Raw genomic sequence first — 7,236 nt, 5'->3', positions numbered from 1 at the left:
ATTTATTCAATGGCTATATAGTCAAACCTGAGCCTCTTTATTATGCCATTATTTATAAATGAATACTGTTACAGTAACCTTTTTGCAACATCCAACTAAAATGTCTAAGAAAAGATGTATTCTGGGACTAAATTGACAGAGATATGGTAAAGGCATTGCTGAATCAGCTGAACATACCCTTCTGTTTCGAGTAAGCATTTAGGATTCACACACAAATCTAGTTTTCTTTTCCCAAGTTACTGTCAGTTTTTTTAAGTGACATGTTAAACTGCTGCTTCTGCTCTTTCACTAAATGTTTATATAAGAATGATTGGGTAGTGTCAATTAAAATAATGTAAAAAGGGTTTACCTATGAAAGAAGCTATGGTGTTATATTAATTAGTACCTAACATTTTTAAAGTCTCATATTATCACATATGTTGAAAGAGTTGCTTCTGACAAATGATTGTGGTAGTGAAGGCTTCTGGGACTGTGTAGACTTAGGAAAGTAAATATACCGTGATCAGGAAAATGGACTTTGATTTCTGACTGTTTTGGCCTCTTTCACTTAGATAAACACTAAATAGGACTTACCTGGAATGTAGTTATACTGGTGTCCAATGTACTCCTAAAGTACATGTTTCTTCCTATTGTTTCTCACTGACTTTCTTTCCAACGTTTCTTCCAATCTCCTTCCCTCTTAGTTCCAAATCTTAGGCAAATCCTAAGCATCCTCCTTTGCCTGACTATTTACAACTCTGGCCCTTTCCCTCTCCCTCAAATTCTCAAAATTGTGTGCTGTGTGTTAAGTCATTCGGCAAATCAGATGCACATTGCAAGAGTTCTTTTCAATCTTTTCATTATGTATTCTTTTAATAATTATTTTATTTAACTCTACTTATTATCATTATTATTTTCCAGTTTGATCAGAGACAGAGGGAAATTGAGAAAACAAGTCACCAGATCCAGGACTTGAACTACATCCGCTATGTGGTAGTCCAGCACCTTTAATCACACCCACCTGCTGGCCCTACCGTATATATTTTTTATATCACAAAGCAAGTCAGAATCTCATCTTAATTTTTTTCTTTTTATGTGGTTTCATATCACATTTATTTACATCAATACCCATATTTTGTGTAGTAATTATAATTTATACTCTGAAGTCTATCTGCCTGGGCTTTATTCCTGGCTTTGCTACTTATCAATCATTTAACCTTGCACAAACTTACTAAGGCTCATAGAGTTTACCTTCTCTCATCTCTAACATAGAAATAATGATTTTATACCAACTTGGAGAGTATTTTTGAATCAGGTTAAAGTTTGAATCGGTGAACTTTGAGTAAGCAGATGTCCCTCTGTACTATGGGTGGGCCTCATTCAATCAGCTGAAGATCTGAATAGACTGAAAAACAAGCCTCTCAAGCAGGAGAGAATTCTCCAGCAGACTGCCTTTGGATTGAAACTGCAGTATGAGTCTCTTAGATCTTCAGCCTGCTGGCTTATACTGTAGATATCGAACTCACCAGCCTTCAAATTGTGCGAGACAATTCCTTATAGAAAATCTATATCCTAATGTATATCTTAATGGTACTATTTCTTGAAGAAACTTGATTAACAAAAATACCTCCTACTTAGAGTTGTTGTAAAACTTAAATGAAATAATAGATGTACTCTGTTCCTGACATATAATTAGTATGATAGACTATATTTTTTAAATGTTCTTAATATTTTATAAATAAAGCTGCAATAAACATTTTTTTGAGAGGTTTTTGCTACAGGGCACATGCACTTGTCAGACAGAGAGAGACACAGAGACAGAAAGCAAGAAATCACCCCCCAGGGGGGATGGCCACACCGCAATCCCTTTTCCTCCATTCTCCTCTGGGGATTTTGGGCACGCACGCACACGCGCCCGGTGTGAGTTTTAAGCCACTGCGTCTGGGACGCGAACCACGGTGGACTACATGGGAGTCCAGCGACATAGCCATTACGCTAACTGCTGGTCTTTGCAATGAACATTTTTAAAAGGCATCTTCTTTTTCGTCAGAGGGTATGCGCTCATGGGGTGAGGGGGGACAGGAGAGAAGAGAGAGAGATGGGAGGGAGGAGTGAGATAGCACCCAGCACCAACTGTTGGGGGTGGTCAGCTGTAACTATAATCCTTTCACACCAATTCTCCTTGCAGGATCCTGGGCACATATACTGGGCATGTTTTTCAAATCCATAGACAGGAACTCAGATCATGTAGTTCACCATGTGGAATCCAGCTGCCTTAACCACCGTGCCCCTGTTGACCTTGCATCTTTATTTTTTATTTTAAAATTTCTCATTGTTTCCCTGATGAGAGATTCATAAATGTGACTTTTTTTTCCAATAGGAGCAGCTACTTAAATGCTTCCACTACAATTTGGCAAATTAATTTTCAGAAATATTACTACATTTCATCAGGCAGTCTTTGAGGGGTAGACCCTCACTGCATCCATATCCCATGCTGTTTTTTTAAAGATGATGCTCCTTTCTGTCTCTGTATCAACATAGATCATTGACACAGACAGGGCTGCATTAGTGCACCATATACAGTATACAGTTTTTCTGGGACTCTGGTGAATCTGCATGGTATGCCAGAATATTAGAAAAGCTTTTGGCACAACACTACAGCCAGCAAGTGACATTGTGGTTAAGGTGCTAAACTTCCACTAGGCCTACTGTGGTTCAAGCTCTGGACCTGGCAACTTTAAACTCACTCCAGATGCATGTACATGTGTGCCCAAAATCCCCAGAGGAGAATGGAAGAGAAGGGGTTGTGGAGGGCCATCTTCCCTAGGGGCTGATTTATCATTTTCTCTCTGTCTCTCTGGAAAGTACATGAACCCTATAGCAAAAATCTCTCTTAAAAATAAGTAAGTTTTTGGTATTTTTTTTCTAGACCTATTTATTCACATGAATAAAGATGGTATAGCTCTAGAACTACTTTAAAGTATGCTGACCAGTGATTCTGCCCTAGTCCCCATTTTGTAGTCACACAGGCAGTGGCTGATGGTTCTGTAAACTCGACAGACTTCTATTTCTCACTGAAGATTCATCTCCCTAATAAGATGTCAATTGATTTCACTAAACCCTTTGCAACCCTTTACTTGGAGTTGTCGTATTGCATTGTATGCAATTGTCCATGTGTGTTTTAGCATGTATTGCAGTGGACTGGGGACCTGTGCTTTATACTTCAGCTTTTCTATTGGAAAGTGAACTCTCCAAAAGGGATATACAAGATCACATTTATCTTACATTAAAATATAATATTTAAAATATAAAATATACAGGCATTTACATGTAAGTATGGACAAGTATTGTAAAATATTTTTTATCCTCAGCATGACATGCAGTGAAACTTGCCGATGGGTAAAATGATTGTTTCAGGGATTCTCTGATAAATTGGCAGGCATTTGAAACTGAAGAAAGATTAAGACTTCTTGAGTAAGACTTTGACCTCAGGAAAGAATGGCTAAAGAGATCTGATTTTAGAAGCTGTCACTTCTTTGAGAAAAAAAAAATAGCAAAAAGTAGAGACAGAATGATATATTTTTGACAGTTCTAAAATTAACTTGGGGCTAATTCTTTAGTTTTAGCTTGTAAAGTATCTTTTTAGAGATTATTTACAGATATTGGAGTTTCATATCCCTCAATATTTTATTGTTCTCCATAAACCTTGAAGTAGAAAACCCCCATCCTGGGACCATAAGTTAGCGTAATGGCTATGTCGCTGAACTCCCATGTAGCCGACCACGGTTCGAGTCCTGGACCCGGTGGCTTAAACTCACGCTGGACTAGTGTGTGCATATTTGCGTGCCCAAGATTCTGAGAGGAGAATGGGGGAGAAGGGATTGCAGCATGGCCATCCCCCCAGGGGGTGATTTCTCGCTTTCTGTCTCTCTGTCTCTCTCGGTCTTTCTGGTGAATGCACACACCCTATAGCAAAAACCTCTCCAAAAAAAATAAAAAGAAAGAAAACCCCTGTCCTAATGTGCCAAATAGTCATACATCAGTTGCACTTGACGTTAGAAATTCTGAATGTTCAGAAGATTGTTTTTTCATAGATTACTAAAAGTCTCAATGTAGAATCCACTTTTAAATAATTAAATTTAATGTTTTAAATGACCTAAGATAACTAAATAACATGAGCTATATAGTATGGGTATAATCTAAAGTTATAGAGGAACTTCCATAACAATAAAAGTTGAGAGAAAGCTGCTCTAGAAACTTCTGGATTGTAGTTGCTGCGTGATGGAGCCAGGGCAGGAGGACAAAGTAGAGCAGAACATAGTTCATGAAAGAATAGACTTAGCTATGTATATTTTGGAGCTCATTTACATTAGAGAATATTACATTGATTGGTCTGGCTCCCTTTTTAATTTTTTTATTTTTTAATTTCATTTTCTTTTATACATTCAATCACGTTATTTAGTTTACAAAGTAAATATTTCAGCATGTGAACATTTCTCCCTAGTCCAGTTGATAAAACTATAAAATTATCTTCAACAGATAATACCACATTTCTTTGTCCCATTAATGCTTTGCCTCTCCCTTAATGCCATAACAGTACCAGACTTTCTTGAATTCTCAATAAATTTGAATTAAATCATGGTAAAATGAAACAAATTTAATTGGGTAAAAGGGTCTTTATAATTTTTCTACCATGTTGATCATAATGTAGATCGTTGTTAAGAAACTGCTCATTGTAAATAATAATGCAATAGCTTACATTATTTTAGTGTCTCTGGGTGTCAGACACAATGCCAAGTATTTTATCTAGATTATGTTTTAATGTTCCCTCACAACAGCCCCATGAGGTAGATCATTATGATATAGATGAGAAAACTGGAGTTAATTTGTAAATAGTAAAGGTGTTAACATAAGAAAATATGCAGTAACAGCTAGCTATTTAAAACTAACTCTTAAAAATATGTCTGTGGGGTCAAAGTCCAGTTTTAGTGTTGAGAAGAATTACTTACTTTATGTATATATTTCCTCACAAAACACTACTGATTGAGGTCAGATTTTCCCCAGCTTCACTTGCAGATAGATGTTGATCTGCCCAAATTAGAGAATAGCACTTATGTGGTTCCCAAACTCACTGAGTAATGGCATCCTTGCCATCTCAATAACCATTTCATGACATCTCAAGGTCAGAATAGATACCGGTTTCATTTATAACTATTTTGGTCCAAACAATTTAACACATATTGAAAACAACACATGGAAACCCAAGGACAAATATTTTATTTTGAAATAACTGAAATTATATTATATCCAAATGAGATACCTATGCCTTCTGAATGCTATATACTTAAACAATATAATTGATCAAATTCCATTATATTCCTTTATTGTTACATTTTTTTAACACAAAACTGACTTTTTAATCACATGATCGCCAAAATCCCACAGAAGACATGACATTATTAAAGGAATGTAACACAATCTGAAGTGGATGTATTTTTAACTACCTCAAGCTAGTAGTTTGCATGGTGTCCAGGTAATTCTGCAGAGACTGAGTAGAGGACTAGTTCAGAATTTCAAAATAGCTCACAATGATTCCATGCATTTCTTGTAAAAACCCAGGCCAGCTCAGCACAGAATATGAAAACCATAGGGCTCTACTTTATGTGCTGGTCCCTTCTTTATGTGAGATCCTGTTTCTCCCTTATAGAAAGAGAATGTTGAAGCATTGACATTTTTATATCAATACTTTTAATTATGGCTGAAAAGAAAAAAATATATAGTTTTGTCAATAAATTTTTGATTCTCATTTTCTTTATTTGAAATTGGGGAAAAAGAAGCAGTAATACTTACCTATGTGGGCTATTAGCAGTTCTTAACTAAGCAGTAGATCCATTCTTACTTCTTCCATCTGACTCAAATAGTTGTAAAACTATGGGCAGTCACTGTGCCTCTGTGACCTTAAATTTCCTCATGAATGAAATGATGGAATTGAGTCAGATGGTCTCTGAGAAAAGTTCTAGTTCTTAAAAATCATTTCTATGTTACTATGTAAACAGATTTATTTTATTCCTTTAGCACAAAGTATTTTGGTGGTATTCTGGAGATACTAGCATTTTCTAATAATTAAAACTATACATACAAAACTGGTTTATAGTACCTTATCTTCTTTTTAAAAGTTTATTTTATTTATCTCTTTTATGAGCAGAAGAAAAATAGGGAGACAAACACACACAGATGGAGAACACTGTTGACATGGGCTTGCTGTGCCATGATCTTCCCCTGACTCTCCTAGTCAGCCAGCATCACAGCCACTGTGGGGACACCCAATGTCTTTCAGAGGACACAGGATCTGAGCCTGGGTCTTCCCAATGGCTCTGGTATTGTTTGGTGGTGTCTTACTGCCTGCAGCACAATGGCTGGGCTTATGTCTTATTTCTTACTAACACTTAGCAACTATTTTCTTTTCTTTGTGGCTTTTTCTTTTTTAAAGAGAGGTTTTTGCTATAGGGTGCATGCACTCAATGGAGAGACAAAGAGACAGAAAGTGAGAAATCACCCCCCAGGGAGATGGCCATGCCACAATCCCTTCTCCTCCATTCTCATCTTGGGATTTGGGGCATGTACCCAAATCCAAATCCATGGCACTCGGTGTGAGTTTTAAGCTGCCAGGTTCAGGACTTAAACTGCGGTTATCTATGGTGGGAGTCTATCATTGTAACCATTATGCCATCTGCTGGTCACTTTTTATGGCTTTTTAATGGAATTGAGATCATAGAACCTTTTTGCATGTTTATCCTTTTTAATATTTATTTATTGGTAACTTGCGAGGGGACATATGTATTTACCGGAAAGAGACAGAGACCCATAGAAGAGAGAGAGAGAGAGAGAGAGAGAGAGAGAGAGAGAGATGGTAGGAAAACAGCACCCACAGAAATGTTTGCCCTACAATCCCTTCTTATCTATTTCTCTTTCTTTTTGGAATTTTGGGCACATATAGACATACACTTGGCATGCTTCTCAAACTGACAGGGCTAGAATTCAAATTCTGGGGTCAGCCATGGAGGACCCACTACACTATGGGCTGGACCTTGTTTAATTTTTGAATTGCTGCATACACACACAAACTTATCAAAATCTTCCATAATGGCAAGTCAGCAGTTCAGAGGTATGACTTTCACAGTAAATTATATAAGGTAAATTTCTTCTAGAAGAGGATTTTGATGCCTGTTGTTAAATTACATGTGATTATACCATTAG

This window comes from Tupaia chinensis, unplaced genomic scaffold (genome assembly GCF_000334495.1).
Source record: "Tupaia chinensis unplaced genomic scaffold, TupChi_1.0 Scaffold000164_1, whole genome shotgun sequence".
In the NCBI taxonomy this organism is placed as follows: domain Eukaryota; kingdom Metazoa; phylum Chordata; class Mammalia; order Scandentia; family Tupaiidae; genus Tupaia; species Tupaia belangeri.
This window is presented reverse-complemented; position numbering follows the sequence as displayed.